This window comes from Triticum urartu, chromosome 1A (genome assembly GCF_056163025.1).
Source record: "Triticum urartu cultivar PI428250 chromosome 1A, HENAU_Tu73, whole genome shotgun sequence".
NCBI classification, from domain to species: domain Eukaryota; kingdom Viridiplantae; phylum Streptophyta; class Magnoliopsida; order Poales; family Poaceae; genus Triticum; species Triticum urartu.
The window spans coordinates 554,926,933-554,952,266 of record NC_141873.1 but is presented as its reverse complement, the minus strand read 5'-3'; positions in this window follow the sequence as shown (position 1 = coordinate 554,952,266).

Below are 25,334 nucleotides of genomic sequence, written 5' to 3'. Positions count from 1 at the left end.
CTATATAAGCCACCCCCCTCCTCAGTAAGAGGGGTTCGCACCCCTGTAATCTATACACGCATAATCCAGTCGACCGCCTCCGGGCTCCGAGACGTAGGGCTATTACTTCCTCCGAGAAGGGCCTGAACTCGTAAAGCTCGCGTGTAACAACTTCCCCATAGCTAGGATCTCGCCTCTCCATACTCACCCCCCTACATCACTGTCAGAGTTAGAACCACGACAGTTGGCGCCCACCGTGGGGCAAGAATCTTAGCGCCTAGTTGGAGAAGTTGTGATTTTTCTCGATCCCTTTGATGATGTTTTCTTGCGGAGTTTTGGTGGAGGACCGCGAGATCCGTCTCGGCGCGCTCACCTTCATCGTCGACGACTCCGCCTGGCTTCAGGAGGCACCGCTCGACATCGACGCGCTCCCCGCCCGCGGTGCGACACATTTCCACGCATGCGTTCGTGGCGTCCTCCTGCGGCAACCGTCGACCCAATATGGGTCGGCCCCCGTATCGTCTCCCCGCCCTGTCTCCCACCAGCGCGAGCGCTCCGGTCGGTCAAGACTTCAGCGGTGGGTGAGGCACGCCGTGGCCCGCCAATCGGCAGCCCCGCAAGTCGCGGCCATCGAGCCCGTCGAATCCCTCTACGGCCTGTTCGATCTGTCGACTGGCTCCGTGGAGACCGCATCCGAGTGCGACAGCAGCGATCCAGCGGCTGAGGTTCTGGCGGTCGATGGAACACACAGTCCCCCTGGTTTCCCTCGCACTGATGGAGGCGCGGGTGGGGGCGATCCGTCGCATCCCCACGACGAGTATCTCCCCGAACCTCTCACGTCATTGCAGCGAGAGGAGCTTCGCCGCCGGAACATGGACGCGCTCCGCACTCCTATCGTCGGAGAGACCCCCGAGGCCCGGGCCTTGGAGGACGCGCGTTTGGCCAACTTGGCCGAGCGCACTCGACTGGAGAATCTCCAGCGAGCACTCGACGAGCAAGCGCGTCAGTGGGCTCCCGAGTCTAGTCGACGCCAGCTCTTCCCGCCGACGCAGGTATATCGAACCCCAGTTAAGAATCTGGCCGCCGCGGCCCGTATAGCAGAATCGATTCAGCCCTCCCAGTCGGAGGCTGGCAGGGGCTTGTTACAGATTAGAGCATTGCTCCGGGCGGCGGGAGACCAGAATTCCGCTGTCTCTCAGTCGCGGAATAGGATCCACAGTCGGTCTGTCGCAACAGATACAGTCGAGTCAGCTCACAGCCCGAGATCGCCCCCGAGGCGTGAGGGACGTGGTGGCCAGCATGATCAGTACAGGAGGAATGAGCAGTATGATCACCGATTCGACCGTGATGAACGACGTCGAGTGCCAACCCCTCCCCCGAGGAGTGGGTCATATGCGCCTCGACGGCAAGATGACAGACGCCCTCATAGTGTTGGGCAGAGGATTCCAGTCGACCCGAGAGACCCAGGCTTTGATGCGAGATCCATCCTCGTTCAAGGTTTGGTTGACAGGAGCAGAGCTCATCGAGAAGGCCACAACAGAGATGTGCCTGCCAGCAGCAGAGTACGTGCTTCAGGGCCAGAGTGTTTCTGTCGAGCCATCAGAGCCGCAGTGATACCTCCCAATTTCAGGTTGGCGACTGGAATCGGCAAGTTCACCGGTGAATCTAAGCCTGATACCTGGCTCGAAGACTACCGAGTGGCTGTACAGATCGGCGGTGGGAATGACGAGGTGGCCATGAAGCATTTGCCTCTCATGTTAGAGGGCTCGGCCAGAGCATGGCTAAATCAGTTGGCACCCAGCAGCATTTACACTTGGGAGGACCTCTCCCGAGTGTTTATCACAACCTTTGAAGGAACATGCAAGCGACCTGCAGGCCTAACCGAGCTGCGGTCTTGCGTTCAGAAGCCGAATGAAACTCTGAGGGAATACATCCAGAGGTGGATCACGCTGCATCACTCGGTTGAGAACGTGCCGGACCATCAAGCGGTTTGTGCCTTCAAGGAAGGTGTTAAATACAGAGAGTTGAATATGAAGTTCGGTCGAACTGGAGAGATGTCTCTGAATCGGATGATGGAGATTGCCACCAAGTATGCTAACGGAGAAGACGAAGATCGACTCCGGAGTGGCAAGCAGAAAACAATCACCCAGGAAACTGGAGGCAATTCCGATCGGAAGCAGAAGCAGAAGGCCGAGCCAGCCGCCCCTGGAGAGGCCCTGGCCGTAACCCAGGGAAACTTCAAGGGAAAACCCAAGGGCACTTGGAAGCCCAAAAAAGTCAAGGATCAAGACGGAAATGATGTTTTGGATCTGCCATGTCACATCCAGACCAAGAAGGATGAAGAGGGTAATTTTATTTACCCAAAGCATACCACTCGACAGTGCCGGCTCCTGATCCAGCAGTTCCAAGGAAAACAGTCCAAGGATAAGGAAAAAGAGTCGGACAGAGTCGAGGACAAGGAAGACAGTGACGATGGATACCCCCAAGTCAATTCCACCCTGATGATTTTTGCCGATGTCGAAAGCAAAAGTCGACTGAAAGTCATTAACCGAGAGGTGAACATGGTTGCCCCGGCAACACCCAGTTACCTGAAGTGGTCCCAGACTGCCATCACATTCGACCAGTCTGATCACCCGACGCACATTGCCACCCCTGGGAGGCAAGCTTTGGTGGTCGACCCAATTGTTGAAGGCACCCGACTGACTAAAGTCCTGATGGATGGAGGCAGTGGCCTGAACATATTGTATGCTGAAACATTGAAAGGAATGGGCATTCCAATGTCCAGACTCAGCACCAGTAACATGAGTTTCCATGGAGTCATTCCTGGGAAGAAAGCCCAATCACTCGGCCAGATCGCTCTTGATGTGGTTTTCGGTGATTCAAAGAATTACCGCAAGGAAAAGTTGACGTTCGAGGTCGTGGACTTCCAAAGTGCTTATCACGCCATTTTGGGCAGGCCAGCTTACGCACGCTTCATGGCCCGGCCATGTTACGTGTACCTCAAACTGAAGATGCCTGGCCCCAAAGGTGTGATCACTGTCACAGGCAATCAGAAGAAGGCGGAAGAGTGCTTTCAAAAGGGCTCAAAGATTGCAGATGCTCAGATGGCAGTGGTCGAGCTGCAAGAGTACCAAAAGACTGCCGACCCAAGCGAGTTGCTACGAGCCAAGAAGCCTGCTTCAGAATCAGCTTTTCAGTCGTCCGGTGAAACAAAAACAGTCGACATTCACCCGACCGACCCCGACGCTGCCCCGACTCACATCTCAACGACGCTTGACTCCAAATAGGAAGAAGCGCTCATCAGCTCCTCCGTGAGAACTGGGACATCTTCGCATGGAAACCCTCTGACATGCCTGGAGTTCCCAGGGGGCTGGCTGAGCACCGTCTACGGGTCGACCCAAAATTCAAGCCTGTGAAGGAACATCTTTGACAGTCCGCCGTCCAGAAGAAGCAAGCCATTGGCGAGGAGGTGGCTCGGCTCTTAGCAGCAGGGTTCAGCCGAGAAATTTACCACTCCGAGTGGCTCGCCAACGTCGTCATGGTCCCCAAGAAGGACAAGTCACTTCGCATGTGCATTGATTTCAAACATATCAATCGGGCCTGCCCGAAAGATCATTTTCCTCTCCCTCGCATCGACCAAATAGTCGACTCGACTGCGGGGTGCGAGAGATTGTCTTTTCTAGATGCTTATTCCGGGTACCATCAAAACAGCTTTCATCACCCCATTCGGATGCTTCTGTTATGTCACTATGCCGTTCGGCCTCAAGAACGCCGGAGCCACGTTCATGAGAATGATTCAGTAGTGTTTACTCACTCAAATCAGTCGGAATGTGGAGGCATACATGGATGATATTGTGGTCAAGTCACGCAAAGGTTCCGACCTGCGAGCTGACCTTGCCGAAACTTTTGCCAACCTCAGGAGGTATGATATCAAGCTCAATCCATCAAAATGCACATTCGGAGTTCCAGGCGGAAAGTTACTCGGTTTTCTCGTTTCCGAATGAGGGATCGACGCCAATCCTGAGAAAATTGGCACCATACTCCGGATGAAGCGTCCTGTACGCGTGCACGATGTCCAAAAGCTTACAGGCTGCTTGGCCGCTTTGAGTCGATTCATTTCTCGCCTCGGTGAACAGGCGTTGCCTCTCTACCGACTGATGAAGAAGTCTGACAAGTTTGAGTGGACTCCAGAAGCTGACGCAGCGTTTGCAGAACTCAAAGCTCTGCTCTCCACCCAGCCGGTGCTTGCTGCCCCAATCAGCAAAGAGCCTCTGCTGCTGTACATTGCGGCCACGGGACAAGTTGTCAGTACAGTACTCACGGTCGAGCGGGAAGAAGAAGGAAAGGCCTTCAGAGTTCAGCGCCCAGTCTATTATCTGTCTGAAGTTTTGACCCCTTCAAAACAAAGATACCCTCACTACCAGAAGCTTGTATATGGGATTTACATGACCACGAAGAAGGTTGCACATTACTTCTCTGACCACTCCATTACAGTCGTCAGCGACGCCCCACTGTCAGAGATACTGCATAACAGAGATGCAACTGGTCGAGTGGCCAAGTGGGCGATTGAACTCCTTCCCTTAGATATCAGGTTTGAAGCAAAGAAGGCTATTAAGTCCCAAGCAATCGCAGATTTCGTCGCCGAGTGGATTGAACAGCAGCTTCCGACTCAAGTTCACTCGGAGCACTGGACCATGTTCTTCGATGGATCTAAGATGCTGAATGGTTCCGGTGCTGGGGTAGTTCTAGTCTCCCCCCGAGGAGAAAAGCTCAGATACGTCCTCCAGATTCACTTCGATTCCTCCAACAATGAAGCAGAGTATGAAGCACTTCTGTATGGGTTGCGCATGGCCATTTCACTCGGCGTCCGTCGCCTCATGGTCTACGGCGACTCAGATTTGGTGGTTAATCAGGTGATGAAGGAGTGAGACGTCAGAAGTCCGACTATGACTGGTTATTGCAACGCAGTGAGAAAGCTAGAAAAGAAATTCGAGGGGTTAGAGCTTCATCACATCCCCCGACTCAAAAATCAAGCAGCCGATGATCTGGCAAAGATAGGCTCCAAGAGAGAAGCCATTCCCAGCAATGTGTTTTTGGAGCACATCCGCTCGCCGTCAGTCCAGGAAGATCCTTTCACAGAAGAAGCCCCACAACCGAAAAGTGCCACAGATCTGACTGAAGTCGAAGTTCCTGCTGTGGTCGACCTGATCATGGAAGTCTTGGCCATCACTCCCGACTGGACGATACCATACATCGCGTATATCCTAAGGAAAGAGCTCCCAGAGGACGAGGAAGAGGCTCGACAGATCGTCCGCCGATCCAAGGCCTTCACAGTCATAAAGGGGCAGTTGTACAGAGAAAGCGCGACTGGAATCGGTCAGAAGTGCATAACTCCGGAAGAAGGTCAGATGATCCTTGATGAGATCCATTCGGGGACCTGCGGTCACCATGCGTCCTCCCGGACCATTGTGGCCAAAGCATACCGAGCGGGATTTTACTGGCCAAGAGCAAATGAGATGGCAAAGGAGATAGTTGACAAGTGTGAGGGGTGTCAGTTCTACTCCAACATGTCCCACAAACCCGCATCAGCCCTGAAGACCATTCCACTCGTCTGGCCCTTTGCTGTCTGGGGACTAGACATGGTCGGTCCTCTGAGAACAGGCAGGAGCGGTTTCACCCATGTGCTTGTGGCAGTCGACAAGTTTACCAAGTGGATTGAAGCTAAACCCATCAAGAACCTCGATGCTGGCACTGTATTAGTTTCGTCAGAGGACTAACATTCAGATATGGAGTCCCTCACAGCATCATCACTGACAATGGGTCAAACTTCGATTCAGACCAGTTCAGAGCCTTTTGCGCCTCTCAAGGCACTCGTGTCGACTATGCGTCAGTCGCCCATCCCCAGTCGAATGGACAAGCTGAAAGAGCAAAAGGTCTGATCCTCAAAGGACTAAAGCCTCGGCTAATGCGTGATCTCAAGCACGCAGCAGGTGCCTGGGTCGACAAGCTTCCGTCAGTTTTGTGGGGATTAAGGACCACCCCTAACCGGTCGACTGGAAGAACCCCATTCTTTCTTGTTTATGGAGCCGAAGCTGTTCTGCCAAGTGATCTCCTTCACAACGCTCCCCGAGTCGAGCTTTACACCGAAGATGAAGCAGAACAGGCTCGGCAAGATGCAGTAGACCTCCTGGAAGAAGAAAGAGAGATGGCCATGATCAGATCGACCATTTATCAGCAAGACTTGCGTCGATTCCATGCCCGACATGTGAAGAGTCAAGCCTTCCAAGAAGGAGATTTGGTCCTCCGAGTGGATCAACAGAAACCACACAAGCTTGCTCCTACTTGGGAAGGCCCCTTCATCATCACCAGAGTCCTCCACAACGGAGCGTATCACCTCTACAATGTTGATCGCCAGATTGACAAGCCGCGAGCTTGGAATGCGGAACTACTCCGCCCCTTTTACACTTAAGTTCCTTCCCATAAAGATGTAATAAGAGAAACTTCCGCAGTTCATTTTTATCAAAGTCAAGAGTGTTCCAATGGTTGCTGTCACTTCTGTTTACATACGAGAACCCCCAGTGGGTGACTTAGCCGTGAACCCGTTTCGCCTAAGTTCAAAAAAAAAATCCTACCGAGTGGAGAGCAAACCTCCCACTCGGGGGCTTAGCTGCAGTCCAGCACTCACCTAAGTTCTCCTACGCAGAGACTTAGCTGCAGTCAGCACTCGCCTAAGTTTGAAAAATCCTACCGAGTGGAGAGCAAACCTCCCACTCGGGGGCTTAGCTGCAGTCCAGCACTCGCCTAAGTTCTCCTACGCAGAGACTTAGCTGCAGTCAGCACTCGCCTAAGTTTGAAAAATCCTACCGAGTGGAGAGCAAACCTCCCACTCAGGGGCTTAGCTGCAGTCCAGCACTCGCCTAAGTTCTCTTACGAAGAGACTTAACTGCAGTCAGCACTCGCCTAAGTTTGAAAAATCCTACCGAGTGAAGAGCAAACCTCCCACTCGGGGGCTTAGCTGCAGTCCAGCACTCGCCTAAGTTCTCCTACGCAGAGACTTAGCTGCAGTCAGCACTCGCCTAAGTTTGAAAAATCCTACCGAGTGAAGAGCAAACCTCCCACTCGGGGGCTTAGCTGCAGTCCAGCGCTCACCTAAGTTCTCCTTCGAAGAGACTTAGCTACGGTCAGCACTCGCCTAAGTTTGAAAAATCCTACCGAGTGGAGAGCAAACCTCCCACTCGGGGGCTTAGCTGCAGTCCAGCACTCGCCTAAGTTCTCCTACGAAGAGACTTAGCTGCGGTCAGCACTCACCTAAGTTTGAAAAATCCTACCGAGTGGAGAGCAAACCTCCCACTCGGGGGCTTAGCTGCAGTCCAGCACTCGCCTAAGTTCTCCTACGAAGAGACTTAGCTGCGGTCAGCACTCGCCTAAGTTTGAAAAATCCTACCGAGTGGAGAGCAAACCTCCCACTCGGGGGCTTAGCTGCAGTCCAGCACTCGCCTAAGTTCTCCTACGAAGAGACTTAGCTGCGGTCAGCACTCGCCTAAGTTTGAAAAATCCTACCGAGTGGAGAGCAAACCTCCCACTCGGGGGCTTAGCTGCAATCCAGCGCTTGCCTAAGTTCTCCTATGAAGAGACTTAGCTGCGGTCGGCACTCGCCTAAGTTTGAAAAATCCTACCGAGTGGAGAGCAATCCTCCCACTCGGGGGCTTAGCTGCGGTCCCGCACTAGCCTAAGTATGAAACGCTTCTCATTTCCCAAGGACGACGAGAGGCAGGTCAACCGCCACCTTCTCCTTCGGAGCTGCACCACAGACACAAAGTTATTTCGAGTGAATATCAAATCCCACTCGACGGGTCATCCACAAAGAGATTCAACGACAAATCAAGTTCAAATAAAGCCTAAAATATCCGAGAGACCTCAGATCGAAGTACTCGAGCCCACAGCTCGGCAGAGTTTAACTGTTACACTTCCACTCGGCATTCCGAGGCAAATTTAAGGCAGAGTTTACCGGATTACAAAATACACTCGGCATCCCGAGGCAAGTTTTTTCATTCCTCAGGAGGAGGAGGACTGACAGGGGCGACAAACTCATCCAAGTCGATCCCATCTGCGATGCGGGTAGCAGCAGCAATAAATGTCTCCATGAAGTCCTGGAAGTTGTGCTTCCTCGTGTTGGCAACTTGGATGGCGGCCAACTTCTCCTCCCGCACCTCCTTGCAATGGACGCGGACCAGAGACAGAGCCACGTCGGCACCACACCGAGCTGAAGACTTCTTCCACTCTTGCACTTGGTCAGGGATTCCGTTGAGTCGAGTCATCAGAGACTCGAGATCGTTCTGGAGCGTGGACTCTGGCCAAAGCGTCGGGTCGATCCGCGTCATGGCGACCTTCAGTCGAGCCAAGTAATCCACGACGCCGTCAACGCGGGATTCCAGTCGGAGCAGGTTCATGGCAGCTTCGTCTTGCACCGGAGAGTTGATTGGATCCAAACCTATTTCGATCCGCCCGGTCTCCTCTTCGAAGTTCTGGCAAAGTTCTGCATGCACGACCCAAGGATAAGTCAAATTTCATAAAACTGAGTCGACACAAAAAGAACCAGTCGGAACTGATTGTGCACCTTCGAGCTTGATGTACAGCTTCTTGGCAAAGCTCCTCAAGTAGCTCTCCAGGTCGTTTCTCCCGCGAGCGAGGCCTTCCAGCTTCTCGCTCAGGGTGAGGTTCTCCTTCTTCCAACGTGAACACTCCCTGTTGGCTTCATTCAGAGCGGTCTTGAGCTTGGTATTCTCTTGTTCTAAGTGGTTGACCGAAGCTAGCTTCTGTGCGGCTAGAGCGGTCTTGTCATCAGCCTCCTTACGGGCAGCAGCCAAGTCCCGATCCTTCTTCGCCAGAGCTTCTTTCAGTTTTTCTGCAAAAAATGATGATTGAGTCGGAGAAAGCGAAAAGATACTCAAGCCTAAAAACTAACCAGTCGACAAAGGTGTCTTACCTGCGGCGCCGTCTCTGACCGTCTGCAGTTCTGTCCTGGCCAGCTCCAGATCAAGATTCATTTGAATTTGCTGCTTCTCCAAGTCAGCCAAGCGGGTCCCAAGATCACAAGATTTCTGAAGTCAAAGAGGAGGAGTTACAATTTCAGTAAAAAGGAAAAAGCAACAAAGGCAGTAAATACTAAGACTACGGTCGACTGCCAGCAGTCCACCATAGTCTCGGAGACTACACCCAGTGGGTGCACTCAGCGTGCCCCCACCGGTTCCTATCCCACTCGACTAATCCCTGAAGTCGAGTCCAAGACAAGCTGCTTCCGAACAGTTAAGAGACAATAACAGAGTTTCTAAGACTACAGCCGAAGAGAAACATTCGACAGTAGCCTCGGGGGCTACACCCAGTGGGTGCACTCAGCGTGCCCCCACAGTAAAAAAAAGAGAGAAAGACGTCGACTTCCCGCAGTCGACAGGATTCCGTTCCATTCGACATGACCCGATCAGACAGAGCAAAGAAATTCAACTACAACGACTCAATTTAAAGACTACAGTCGACCGCCAGCAGTCCACTGTAGTCTCGGGGACTACACCCAGTGGGTGCACTTAGCGTGCCCCCACTCGTCCAAGAATTGGCAAACACACCCAGTGGGTGTACAAACTTAAAGACCTTCGGAAAATAGAATCTTCAAAGGACATATCGAAACAGACCAAGTGTTGAAGTCGACTGACCTGGACATTACTTTGAAGAGCCGAGCTCGCGTCATATGCCGCCTGGCAAGCCTCCCGAGCCACTTTCACCTGTTCCATCATGACTCCAGCCTGGCGTACAGCCTCCTTCGCAGCAGCCGCTTGGTCCTCAGGGACGGGGTACGCAGCAAAAAGCGAAGACGGATCCGCAGTCGACGCTGAAGGCCGCACACTCGTCAGAGGAACAGCGAAAGTCACGGAAGCCCGAGTGGGTTCGCCATCGTCCCGAACTGCGGCCTCAGGCGCCGGAGTGGATTCGGAGTCTTGCCAGCCAACGCCTTCTTCTTCCTCTTCACCCTCAGTGGTCCGTCGTCGTCGTCGTCCGGGAGGTCAATAACATGAGGAGGAGCTGCAAGGAAAACATTCAATCGCAATAAAGTTTCAGTCGACTCAAAAGCAGGAACGTCAGTGATCGTACCAGGGTTGGAGGTGACAGCGTCCTCTATCTCATGGTCGTCATTCCTGGCGGAGACCTCAGAAGTTGCACCACTGCAAATCTCGAAAGTTGGTCAATTGGCTCAGTGAATCGACCAAGGATCCGTCCACAGTCGACAAAGGAAAGCAAGTGTTGTTGTTACCCAGAAATGGTGGGAATAGCTATCTTCATCTTGGGCAAGGCCTTGGGCGGCTTGGATGGCGTCGCTCGTGGGTGCTTAGGAGCCTTCCCGGTCGGCGGAGGAGAAGAAGTCCGAGGGCGTTTCGACGACTGCCCAAAAGGAGCAGTCGCCTTGTCACGTTCCCGCGCTGGATCGTGGGTGAGCTTGGACCGCCCCTCCGGGCGGGAGGGCTCAGCCCCCTCCTCCTCTTCGCTGGAGAAGATGTCGTCGCCTTCATCTCTCTCACCGTCGGACTCCCACTCGCCCTGGTCGTCCCCGCTCTCGCCTCCGCTCCCCTCACCTTCCTCAGTCGACCCTTGTGCCCCGTTGGGCGTCGAGTACATCTCAGTGGTCGCCTGGAAGACAACAGACAGGACGAAAGTCAATCGACTTATCCAAAGAAGACCAATACAGAAGGCCAAATATCCGACACAAAGACATACCTGGTCCACTTCATATGAGTTGTCGAGTGGAATTACCCTTCTGGCTCCTCGGGGGTTGTCTTTGTTCCCCGTGATACTTGACAGCCACCCCTCCAGCATCTCATCGGTGACCTCCTCCGGGTGGATCCGAGTGGTGTCGTCAAGACCAGAATACAGCCACATCGGGTGGTCTCGCGCCTGGAGCGGTTGAATGCGCCTCTGGAGAAAGACCTCTAACAGGTCCATCCCAGTCACCCCCTCACGGACAAGCTCAACCACTCGACCCGCCAACACCTTGACCTGGGCCCTTTCCTCTAGCGTGACTTTCAGAGAGACAGGCTTCTCGACTCGGTCGAGGGAAAAAGGAGGAAGACCAGTCGACTGTCCGGGGGTCGCCTGGTCCTGGCAGTAGAACCAGGTCGACTGCCAGCCGCGGACCGACTCCGGGAAGGTGATAGAGGGAAAACAGCTCTTCCCCCTCGTCTGGATCGCCAGGCCCCCGCACAGCTGGATCACTTGCGTCTTTTCATCACTCGACTTGGCCTTTTTAACCGACTGAGAGCGGCAAGTGAAAATATGCTTGAAAAGCCCATAATGCGGACGGCAACCCAGGAAGGCCTCGCACATGGAAATGAACGCGGCAAGATAGACTATGGAGTTGGGGGTAAAGTGATGGAGCTGCGCTCCGAAGAAATTCAAGAAACTCCGGAAGAAAGGATGGGGCGGCAGAGAAAACCCTCGGTCGATGTGGGTGGCTAGGAGCACGCACTCACCGTCACAGGGTTGAGGTTCGATCTCTCCCTCCGGAAGACGCGCAGCTTCGTGGGGAATGGCTCCCCCCTCGACCATGTCGTCAAGATCCTCTTGCTGGAGCACCGAGGGCATCCAGTCGCCCTGGATCCAACCTTTGGGCAGAGCGGTCCTAGAGGAGGATCCGCCCCGAGCAGATCTCTTCCCTTTCCCCGCCGCCGCCGCCTTCTTCGCGCGCTCCAAAGCGGTGGTCTTGCCCTTCACCATCGTCGCCGGAGAGATCTCGCACGGGCTCGCGGCGCTAGGGTGAGAGCGGAGGTAGCAGAGAGACTGGCAAAGGGAGAGAGGAAGAAGGAAGGAGAAGAGAGCGCACGGCTTGGAAACCCCGAGCCGGCAACTTATAAGGGGCCGCTCCCGAGTGGCTGACCGGTAGGCCCAGGCCATCCAGTCAAATCGCGCAACAGACGCACGCGCAGTACGTGGTGAAAAAGGCGACGCGGAGATCAAGGAACTTCCGCTTTATCGCTTCCGATTACTGCGGCTGCTCCCATCCAGCGCGCTTCCCAAAATCCAAATCCCGCGACATCCGCGGGCTGCAGAACAACTTGCTAAAAAACAGAAGACCCCGATCGCACCGGCACTCGTTATGGCACGAACAAAGAAATTCACTCGACGGAAGGCCTGGAATGGATCAAGGCGACTGAAAAAGGTTGGCAACATCATCCGTGACGATTGTCCCGAAACGAGGCGCTCACATAGCCCGAAGAACCAGTCAGAAAGATCTCCAACTCTTTCCCCACTCTAACCTCGATCCATTCGGGGGCTAATGATGAAGACATGTACCTAGGGTAGGGACACGGACCTGACCGAAGAGTCCTACTCTAGGACTCCCCTGGGAGAAATCACCTTTCAATCGACTTGAAGGCATCCCACTCGACGGGTTCAAGACACTCGACCAAGAAGCTATCACTCGACCATGAAGCCAACCACTCGACCGCCGGGAGATCTATAGTCACTCCGCAGGCAAACGGTCAACTGTTAAGTAGTCTTTATGGTCATTATAGCTCTTTATTAGGGGCGTTACCTGTAACGCCCGACCTTAAATGTACCTTAAACCCTGCATTACTGGGGGCAGGAGGGAGCCGGCGAACTCTATATAAGCCACCCCCCTCCTCAGTAAGAGGGGTTCACACCCCTGTAATCTAAACACGCATAATCCAGTCGACCGCCTCCGGGCTCCAAGACGTAGGGCTATTACTTCCTCCGAGAAGGGCCTGAACTCGTAAACCTCGCGTGTAACAACTTCCCAATAGCTAGGATCTCGCCTCTCCATACTCACCCCCCTACATCACTGTCAGAGTTAGAACCACGACAGGCGTCGCCCCCCTCTCCTAGTCCAATTCGGACCAGAGGGGGAGGGGGCGCGCGGCCCACCCTGGCCGCCCCTCTCTCTCTCTCCACTAAGGCCCATAAGGCCCACTACTTCTCCCGGGGGGTTTTGGTAACCCTCCGGCACTCCGGTTTTCTCCGAAATCACCCGGAACACTTCCGGTGTCCGAATATAGTCGTCCAATATATCATTCCGTATGTCTCGACCATTTCGAGACTCCTCGTCATGTCCGTGATCACATCCGGAACTCTGAACTAACTTTAGTACATCAAAACTCATAAACTCATAATATAACTGTCATCGAAACCTTAAGCGTGCGGACCCTACGGGTTCGAGAACAATGTAGACATGACCGAGACATGTCTCCGGTCAATAACCAATAGCGGAACCTGGATGCTCATATTGGCTCCCACATATTCTACGAAGATCTTTATCGGTCAGACCGCATAACAACATACGTTGTTCCCTTTGTCATCGGTATGTTACTTGCCCGAGATTCGATCGTCGATATCTTAATACCTAGTTCAATCTCGTTACGGGCAAGTCTCTTTACTCGTTCCGTAATACATCATCTCACAACTAACTCATTAGTTGCAATGCTTGCAAGGCTTATGTGATGTGCATTACCGAGAGCGCCTAGAGATACCTCTCCGATAATCGGAGTGACAAATCCTAATCTCGAAATACGCCAACCCAACATTTACCTTTGGAGACACCTGTAGAGCTCCTTTATAATCACCCAGTTACGTTGTGACGTTTGGTAGCACACAAAGTGTTACTCCGGCAAACGGGAGTTGCATAATCTCATAGTCATAGGAACATGTATAAGTCATGAAAAAAACAATAGCAACACACTAAACGATCGGGGTGCTAAGCTAATGGAATGGGTCATGTCAATCACATCATTCTCCTAATAATGTGATCCGGTTAATCAAATGACAACAGATGTCTATGGTTAGGAAACATAACCATCTTTGATTAACGAGCTAGTCAAGTAGAGGCATACCAGAGTGGTACGGTAATCCCGTTCTGGAAGTCATACTGCTAGATCATGATGAACCTACGAACTATGAAGAAGCGATGGTGAGCCCAGAGTCCGCAAAGTGGCTTGAAGCCATGAAATCTGAGATGGGATCCATGTATGAGAACAAAGTATGGACTTTGGTTGACTTGCCCGATGATCGGCAAGCAATTGAGAATAAATGGATCTTCAAGAAGAAGACTGACGCTGACGGTAATATTACTGTCTACAAAGCTCGACTTGTCGCAAAAGGTTTTCGGCAAGTTCAAGGGATTGACTACGATGAGACCTTCTCACCCGTAGCGATGCTTAAGTCTGTCCGAATCATGTTAGCAATTGCCGCATTTTATGATTATGAAATTTGGCAGATGGATGTCAAAACAGCATTCCTGAATGGATTTCTGGAAGAAGAGTTGTATATGATGCAACCAGAAGGTTTTGTCGATCCAAAGGGAGCTAACAAAGTGTGCAAGCTCCAGCGATCCATTTATGGACTGGTGGAAGCCTCTCGGAGTTGGAATAAACGCTTTGATAGTGTGATCAAAGCATTTGGTTTTATACAGACTTTTGGAGAAGCCTGTATTTACAAGAAAGTGAGTGGGAGCTCTGTAGCATTTCTGATATTATATGTAGATGACATATTACTAATTGGAAATGATATAGAATTTCTGGATAGCATGAAGGGATACTTGAATAAGAGTTTTTCAATGAAAGACCTCGGTGAAGCTGCTTACATATTAGGCATTAAGATCTATAGAGATAGATCAAAATGCTTAATTGGACTTTCACAAACCACATACCTTGACAAAGTTTTGAAGAAGTTCAAAATGGATCAAGCAAATAAAGGGTTCTTGCCTGTGTTACAAGGTGTGAAGTTGAGTAAGACTCAAAGCCCGACCACGGCAGAAGATAGAAAGAGAATGAAAGTCATTCCCTATGCCTCAGTCATAGGTTCTATAAAGTATGCCATGTTGTGTACCAGATCTATTGTATACCATACACTGTGTTAAGAGAGGGAGTAAAATAGTGATCTAGGAGTAGATCAATGGACAGCGGTCAAAATTATCCTTCCTGGAATAAGGTTATGTTTCTCGATTACGGAGGTGACAAAAGGTTCGTCGTAAAGGGTTACGTCGATGCAAGTTTTGACACTGATCCAGATGACTCTAAGTCTCAATCTGGATACATATTGAAAGTGGGAGCAATTAGCTAGAGTAGCTCCATGCAGAGCATTGTTGACATAGAAATTTGCAAAATACATGCGGATCTGAATGTGGCAGACCCGTTGACTAAACTTCTCTCACAAGCAAAACATGATCACTTTTTGGGTCTTAATCACATAGCGATGTGAACTAGATTATTGAATCTAGTAAACCCTTTGGGTGTTAGTCACATGGAGATGTGAACCAATCACATAAAGATGTGAACTATTGATGTTAAATCACATGGCGATGTGATCTAGATTATTGACTCTAGTGCAAGTGGGAGACTGAAGGAAATATGCCCTAGAGGCAATAATAAAATTATTATTTATTTCCTTATATCATGATAAATGTTTATTATTCATGCTAGAATTGTATTAACCGGAAACATAATACATGTGTGAATACATAGACAAACAGAGTGTCACTAGTATGCCTCTACTTGATTAGCTCGTTAATCAAAGATGGTTATGTTTCCTAACCATGGACAAAGAGTTTTTATTTGATTAATGGGATCACATCATTAGGTGAATGATCTGATTGACATGACCCATTCCATTAGCTTAGCACCCGATCGTTTAGTATGTTGCTATTGCTTTCTTCATGACTTATACATGTTCCTATGACTATGAGATTATGCAACTCCCGTTTGCCGGAGGAACACTTTGTGTGCTACCAAACGTCACAACATAACTGGGTGATTATAAAGGAGCTCTACAGGTGTCTCTAAAGGTACATGTTGGGTTGGCGTATTTCGAGATTAGGATTTGTCACTCCGATTGTCGGAGAGGTATCTCTGGGCCCTCTCGGTAATGCACATCACTTAAGCCTTGCAAGCATTGCAACTAATGAGTTAGTTGCGGGATAATGTATTATAGAACGAGTATTGTCGGTAACGAGATTGAACTAGGTATTTGGAATACCGACGATCGAATCTCGGGCAAGTAACATACCGATGACAAAGGGAACAACGTATGTTGTTATGCGGTCTGACCGATAAAGATCTTCGTAGAATATGTGGGAGCCAATATGAGCATCCAGGTTCCGCTATTGGTTATTGACCGGAGACATGTCTCGGTCATGTCTACATTGTTCTCGAACCCGTAGGGTCCGCACGCTTAAGGTTACGATGACAGTTGTATTATGAGTTTATGCATTTTGATGTACCGAAGTTTGTTCGGAGTCCCGGATGTGATCACAGACATGACGAGGAGTCTCGAAATGGTCAAGACATAAAGATTGATATATTGGAAGCCTATGTTTGGATACCGGAAGTGTTCCGGGTGAAATCGGGATTTTACCGGAGTACCGGGAGGTTACCGGAACCCCCCGGGAGATAAATGGGCCATGATGGGCCTTAGTGGAAAAGAGAAGAGGCAGCCCTACATGGGACGCGCGCCCCTCCCCTCCCTTGGTCCGAATAGGACAAGGAGAGGGGGCCGGCCCCTCTCTCTTTTCCCCCCTCCGCGAATCCTATTCCAACTAGGATTGGGGGGGGGGGAATCCTACTCCGAGAGGGAGTAGGACTCTCCTGGCGCGCCCTCCTTGGCCGGCCAGCCTTCCCCCCTTTAGTCCTTTATATACAGAGGCAGGGGCACCCCAGAGACACACAAGTTGATCCACGTGATCTATTCCTTAGCCGTGTGCGGCGCCCCCAGCCACCATAGTCCTTGATAATATTGTAGCGGTGCTTAGGCGAAGCCCTGCAGCAGTAGTACGTCAAGATCGTCACCACGCCGTCGTGCTGACGGAACTCTTCCCCGACATTTTGCTAGATCGGAGTCCGGGGATCGTCATCGAGCTGAACGTGTGCTAGAACTCGGAGGTGCCGTAGTTTCGGTGCTTGATCGGTCGGATCGTGGAGACGTACGACTACATCAACCAAACGCTTCTGTTGTCGATCTACTAGGTATGTAGATCATACTCCCCCTCTCGTTGCTATGCATCACCATGATCTTGCGTGTGCGTAGGAAAATTTTGAAATTACTACGAAACCCAACAGTGGCATCAGAGCCAGGTTTTATGTGTTGATGTTATATGCACGAGTAGAACACAAGTGAGTTGTGGGCGATATAAGTCATACTGCTTACCAGCATGTCATACTTTGGTTCGGCGGTATTGTTGGACGAAGCGGCCCAGACCGACATTACGTGTACGCTTACGCGAGACCGATTCTCCCGACGTGCTTTGCACATAGGTGGCTTGCGGGTGATAGTTTCTCCAACTTTAGTTGAACCGAGTGTGGCTATGCCCGGTCCTTGCGAAGGCTAAAACAGCACCAACTTGACAAACTATCATTGTGGTTTTGATGCGTAGGTAAGATTGGTTCTTGCTTAAGCCCGTAGCAGCCACGTAAAAACTTGCAACAACAAAGTAGAGGACGTCTAACTTGTTTTTGCAGGGCATGTTGTGATGTGATATGGTCAAGACATGATGCTAAATTTTATTGTATGAGATGATCATGTTTTGTAACCGAGTTATCGGCAACTGGTAGGAGCCATATGGTTGTCGCTTTATTGTATGCAATGCAATCACGCTGTAATGCTTTACTTTATCACTAAACGGTAGCGATAGTCGTGGAAGCACAAGCTCGGCGAGACGACAACGATGCTACGATGGAGATCAAGGTGTCGCACCGGTGACAATGGTGATCACGACGGTGCTTCGGAGATGGAGATCACAAGCACAAGATGATGATGGCCATATCATATCACTTTTATTGATTGCATGTGATGTTTATATTTTATGCATCTTATCTTGCTTTGATTGACGGTAGCATTATAAGATGATCTCTCACTAATTATCAAGAAGTGTTCTCCCTGAGTATGCACCGTTGCGAAAGTTCTTCGTGCTGAGACACCACGTGATGATCGGGTGTGATAGGCTCTACGTTCAAATACAACGGGTGCAAAACAGTTGCACACGCGGAATACTCAGGTTATACTTGACGAGCCAAGCATATACAGATATGGCCTCGGAACACAGAGACCGAAAGGTCGAGCGTGAATCATATAGTAGATATGATCAACATAGTGATGTTCACCAATGAAACTACTCCATCTCACGTGATGATCGGACATGGTTTAGTTGATTTGGATCACGCAATCACTTAGAGGATTAGAGGGATGTCTATCTAAGTGGGAGTTCTTAAGTAATATGATTAATTGAACTTAAATTTATCATGAACTTAGTCCTGGTAGTATTTTGCAAATCATGTTGTAGATCAATAGCTCGCGTTGTTGCTTCCCTGTGTTTATTTTGATATGTTCCTAGAGAAAATTGTGTTGAAAGATGTTAGTAGTAATGATACGGATTGGATCCGTGATCTGAGGTTTATCCTCATTGCTGCACAGAAGAATTACGTCCTGGAAGCACCGCTGGGTGCCAGGCCTGCTGCAGGAGCAACGCCGGATGTTATGAACGTCTGGCAAAGCAAAGCTGATGACTACTCAATAGTTCAGTGTGCCATGCTTTACGTCTTAGAATCGGGACTTCAACGACGTTTTGAACGTCATGGAGCATATGAGATGTTCCAGGAGTTGAAGTTAATGTTTCAAGCAAATGCCCGGATTGAGAGATACGAAGTCTCCAATAAGTCCTATAGCTGGAAGATGGAGGAGAACAGTTCTGTCAGTGTGCATATACTCAAAATGTCTGGGTATAATAATCACTTGATTCAGTTGGGAGTTAATCTTCCAGATGACTGCGTCATTGACAGAATTCTCCAATCACTGCCACCAAGCTACAAGAGCTTCGTGATGAACTATAATATGCAAGGGATGAATAAGACTATTCCCGAGCTCTTCGCGATGCTGAAAGCTGCGGAGGTAGAAATCAAGAAGGAGCATCAAGTGTTGATGGTCAACAAGACCACTAGTTTCAAGAAAAAGGGCAAAGGAAAGAAGAAGGGGAACTTCAAAAATAACGGCAAGCAAGTTGCTACTCAAGAGAAGAAACCCAAACCTGGACCTAAGCCTGAAACTGAGTGCTTCTATTGCAAGCAGACTGGTCACTGGAAGCGGAACTGCCCCAAGTATTTGGCGGATAAGAAGGATGGCAAGGTGAACAAAGGTATATGTGATATACATGTTATTGATGTGTACCTTAGTAATGCTCGCAGTAGCACCTGGGTATTTTATACTGGTTCTGTTGCTAATATTTGTAACTCAAAACAGGGACTACGGATTAAGCGAAGATTGGCTAAGGACGAGGTGACGATGCGCGTGGGAAACGGTTCCAAAGTCGATGTGATCGCAGTCGGCACGCTACCTCTACATCTACCTTCGGGATTAATATTAGACCTAAATAATTGTTATTTGGTGCCAGCGTTAAGCATGAACATTATATCTGGATCTTGTTTGATGCGAGACGGTTATTCATTTAAATCGGAGAATAATGGTTGTTCTATTTATATGAGTAATATCTTTTATGGTCATGCACCCTTGAAGAGTGGTCTATTCTTGTTAAATCTCGATAGTAGTAATACACATATTCATAATGTTGAAGCCAAAAGATGCAAAGTTGATAATGATAGTGCAACTTATTTGTGGCACTGCCGTTTAGGTCATATCGGTATAAAGCGCATGAAGAAACTCCATACTGATGGACTTTTGAAACCACTTGATTATGAATCACTTGGTACTTGCACACCGTGCCTCATGGGCAAGATGACAAAAACGTCGTTCTCCGGTACTATGGAGAGAGCAACAGATTTGTTGGAAATCATACATACAGATGTATGTGGTCCGATGAATGTTGAGGCTCGTGGCGGATATCGTTATTTTCTCACCTTCAGAGATGATTTAAGCAGATATGGGTATATCTACTTAATGAAACATAAGTCTGAAACGTTTGAAAAGTTCAAGGAATTTCAGAGTGAAGTTGAAAATCATCGTAACAAGAAAATAAAGTTTCTACGATCTAATCGCGGAGGAGAATATTTGAGTTACGAGTTTGGTGTACATTTGAAAAATTGTGGAATAGTTTCGCAACTCACGCCATCCGGAACACCACAGCGTAATGGTGTGTCCGAACGTCGTAATCGTACTTTACTGGATATGGTGCGATCTATGATGTCTCTTACTGATTTACCGCTATCATTTTGGGGATACGCTCTAGAGACGGCCGCATTCACGTTAAATAGGGCACCATCAAAATCCGTTGAGACGACGCCTTATGAACTGTGGTTTGGCAAGAAACCAAAGTTGTCGTTTCTGAAAGTTTGGGGCTGCGATGCTTATGTGAAAAAGCTTCAACCTGATAAGCTCGAACCCAAATCGGAGAAATGTGTCTTCATAGGATATCCAAAGGAGACTATTGGATACACCTTCTATCACAGATCCGAAGGCAAGACTTTTGTTGCTAAATTCGGAAACTTTCTGGAGAAGGAGTTTCTCTCGAAAGAAGTGAGTGGGAGGAAAGTAGAACTTGATGAGGTAACTGTACCTGCTCCCTTATTGGAAAGTAGTGCATCACAGAAAACTATTTCTGTGACACCTACATCAGTTAGTGAGGAAGCTAATGATGATGATCATGAAACTTCAGAACAAGATACTACTGAACCTTGTAGATCAACCAGAGTAAGATCCGCACCAGAGTGGTACGGTAATCCCGTTCTGGAAGTCATACTGCTAGATCATGATGAACCTACGAACTATGAAGAAGCGATGGTGAGCCCAGATTCCGCAAAGTGGCTTGAAGCCATGAAATCTGAGATGGGATCCATGTATGAGAACAAAGTATGGACTTTGGTTGACTTGCCCGATGATCGGCAAGCAATTGAGAATAAATGGATCTTCAAGAAGAAGACTGACGCTGACGGTAATATTACTGTCTACAAAGCTCGAGTTGTCGCAAAAGGTTTTCGGCAAGTTCAAGGGATTGACTACGATGAGACCTTCTCACCCGTAGCGATGCTTAAGTCTGTCCGAATCATGTTAGCAATTGCCGCATTTTATGATTATGAAATTTGGCAGATGGATGTCAAAACAGCATTCCTGAATGGATTTCTGGAAGAAGAGTTGTATATGATGGAACCAGAAGGTTTTGTCGATCCAAAGGGAGCTAACAAAGTGTGCAAGCTCCAGCAATCCATTTATGGACTGGTGCAAGCCTCTCGGAGTTGGAATAAACGCTTTGATAGTGTGATCAAAGCATTTGGTTTTATACAGACTTTTGAGAAGCCTGTATTTACAAGAAAGTGAGTGGGAGCTCTGTAGCATTTCTGATATTATATGTAGATGACATATTACTAATTGGAAATGATATAGAATTTCTGGATAGCATGAAGGGATACTTGAATAAGAGTTTTTCAATGAAAGACCTCGGTAAAGCTGCTTACATATTAGGCATTAAGATCTATAGAGATAGATCAAAACGCTTAATTGGACTTTCACAAACCACATACCTTGACAAAGTTTTGAAGAAGTTCAAAATGGATCAAGCAAATAAAGGGTTCTTGCCTGTGTTACAAGGTGTGAAGTTGAGTAAGACTCAAAGCCCGACCACTGCAGAAGATAGAAAGAGAATGAAAGTCATTCCCTATGCCTCAGTCATAGGTTCTATAAAGTATGCCATGTTGTGTACCAGATCTATTGTATACCATACACTGTGTTAAGAGAGGGAGTAAAATAGTGATCTAGGAGTAGATCAATGGACAGCGGTCAAAATTATCCTTCCTGGAATAAGGTTATGTTTCTCGATTACGGAGGTGACAAAAGGTTCGTCGTAAAGGGTTACGTCGATGCAAGTTTTGACACTGATCCAGATGACTCTAAGTCTCAATCTGGATACATATTGAAAGTGGGAGCAATTAGCTAGAGTAGCTCCATGCAGAGCATTGTTGACATAGAAATTTGCAAAATACATGCGGATCTGAATGTGGCAGACCCGTTGACTAAACTTCTCTCACAAGCAAAACATGATCACTTTTTGGGTCTTAATCACATAGCGATGTGAACTAGATTATTGAATCTAGTAAACCCTTTGGGTGTTAGTCACATGGAGATGTGAACCAATCACATAAAGATGTGAACTATTGATGTTAAATCGCATGGCGATGTGATCTAGATTATTGACTCTAGTGCAAGTGGGAGACTGAAGGAAATATGCCCTAGAGGCAATAATAAAATTATTATTTATTTCCTTATATCATGATAAATGTTTATTATTCATGCTAGAATTGTATTAACCGGAAACATAATACATGTGTGAATACATAGACAAACAGAGTGTCACTAGTATGCCTCTACTTGACTAGCTCGTTAATCAAAGATGGTTATGTTTCCTAACCATGGACAAAGAGTTGTTATTTGATTAATGGGATCACATCATTAGGTGAATGATCTGATTGACATGACCCATTCCATTAGCTTAGCACCCGATCGTTTAGTATGTTGCTATTGCTTTCTTCATGACTTATACATGTTCCTATGACTATGAGATTATGCAACTCCCATTTGCCGGAGGAACACTTTGTGTGCTACCAAACGTCACAACGTAACTAGGTGATTATAAAGGAGCTCTACAGGTGTCTCTAAAGGTACATGTTGGGTTGGCGTATTTCGAGATTAGGATTTGTCACTCCGATTGTCGGAGAGGTATCTCTGGGCCCTCTCGGTAATGCACATCACTTAAGCCTTGCAAGCATTGCAACTAATGAGTTAGTTGCGGGATAATGTATTACAGAACGAGTATTGTCAGTAACGAGATTGAACTAGGTATTTGGAATACCGACGATCGAATCTCGGGCAAGTAACATACCGATGACAAAGGGAAGAACGTATGTTGTTATGCGGTCTGACCGATAAAGATCTTCGTAGAATATGTGGGAGCCAATATGAGCATCCAGGTTCCGCTATTGGTTATTGACCGGAGACATGTCTCGGTCATGTCTACATTGTTCTCGAACCCGTAGGGTCCGCACGCTTAAGGTTACGATGACAGTTGTATTATGAGTTTATGCATTTTGATGTACCGAAGTTTGTTCGGAGTCCCGGATGTGATCACAGACATGACGAGGAGTCTCGAAATGGTCAAGACATAAAGATTGATATATTGGAAGCCTATGTTTGGATACCGGAAGTGTTCCGGGTGAAATCGGGATTTTACCGGAGTACCGGGAGGTTACCGGAACCCCCCGGGAGATAAATGGGCCATGATGGGCCTTAGTGGAAAAGAGAAGAGGCAGCCCTACATGGGACGCGCGCCCCTCCCCTCCCTTGGTCCGAATAGGACAAGGAGAGGGGGTCGGCCCCTCTCTCTCTTTTCCCCCCTCCGCGAATCCTATTCCAACTAGGATTGGGGGGGGGGGTGAATCCTACTCCGAGAGGGAGTAGGACTCTCCTGGCGCGCCCTCCTTGGCCGGCCAGCCTTCCCCCCTTTAGTCCTTTATATACAGAGGCAGGGGCACCCCAGAGACACACAAGTTGATCCACGTGATCTATTCCTTAGCCGTGTGCGGCGCCCCCAGCCACCATAGTCCTCGATAATATTGTAGCGGTGCTTAGGCGAAGCCCTGCAGCAGTAGTACGTCAAGATCGTCACCACGCCGTCGTGCTGACGGAACTCTTTCCCGACATTTTGCTAGATCGGAGTCCGGGGATCGTCATCAAGCTGAACGTGTGCTAGAACTCGGAGGTGCCGTAGTTTCGGTGCTTGATCGGTCGGATCGTGGAGACGTACGACTACATCAACCAAACGCTTCTGTTGTCGATCTACTAGGTATGTAGATCATACTCCCCCTCTCGTTGCTATGCATCACCATGATCTTGCGTGTGCGTAGGAAAATTTTGAAATTACTACGAAACCCAACAGTGGCATCAGAGCCAGGTTTTATGTGTTGATGTTATATGCACGAGTAGAACACAAGTGAGTTGTGGACGATATAAGTCATACTGCTTACCAGCATGTCATACTTTGGTTCGGCGGTATTGTTGGACGAAGCGGCCCAGACCGACATTACGTGTACGCTTACGCGAGACCGGTTCTCCCGACGTGCTTTGCACATAGGTGGCTTGCGGGTGACAGTTTCTCCAACTTTAGTTGAACCGAGTGTGGCTACGCCCGGTCCTTGCGAAGGCTAAAACAGCACCAACTTGACAAACTATCATTGTGGTTTTGATGCGTAGGTAAGATTGGTTCTTGCTTAAGCCCGTAGCAGCCACGTAAAAACTTGCAACAACAAAGTAGAGGACGTCTAACTTGTTTTTGCAGGGCATGTTGTGATGTGATATGGTCAAGACATGATGCTAAATTTTATTGTATGAGATGATCATGTTTTGTAACCGAGTTATCGGCAACTGGCAGGAGCCATATGGTTGTCGCTTTATTGTATGCAATGCAATCACGCTGTAATGCTTTACTTTATCACTAAACGGTAGCGATAGTCGTGGAAGCACAAGCTCGGCGAGACGACAACGATGCTACGATGGAGATCAAGGTGTCGCACCGGTGACAATGGTGATCACGACGGTGCTTCGGAGATGGAGATCACAAGCACAAGATGATGATGGCCATATCATATCACTTTTATTGATTGCATGTGATGTTTATATTTTATGCATCTTATCTTGCTTTGATTGACGGTAGCATTATAAGATGATCTCTCACTAATTATCAAGAAGTGTTCTCCCTGAGTATGCACCGTTGCGAAAGTTCTTCGTGCTGAGACACCACGTGATGATCGGGTGTGATAGGCTCTACGTTCAAATACAACGGGTGCAAAACAGTTGCACACGCGGAATACTCAGGTTATACTTGACGAGCCAAGCATATACAGATATGGCCTCGGAACACAGAGACCGAAAGGTCGAGCGTGAATCATATAGTAGATATGATCAACATAGTGATGTTCACCAATGAAACTACTCCATCTCACGTGATGATCGGACATGGTTTAGTTGATTTGGATCACGCAATCACTTAGAGGATTAGAGGGATGTCTATCTAAGTGGGAGTTCTTAAGTAATATGATTAATTGAACTTAAATTTATCATGAACTTAGTCCTGGTAGTATTTTGCAAATCATGTTGTAGATCAATAGCTCGCGTTGTTGCTTCCCTGTGTTTATTTTGATATGTTCCTAGAGAAAATTGTGTTGAAAGATGTTAGTAGCAATGATACGGATTGGATCCGTGATCTGAGGTTTATCCTCATTGCTGCACAGAAGAATTACGTCCTGGAAGCACCGCTGGGTGCCAGGCCTGCTGCAGGAGCAACGCCGGATGTTATGAACGTCTGGCAAAGCAAA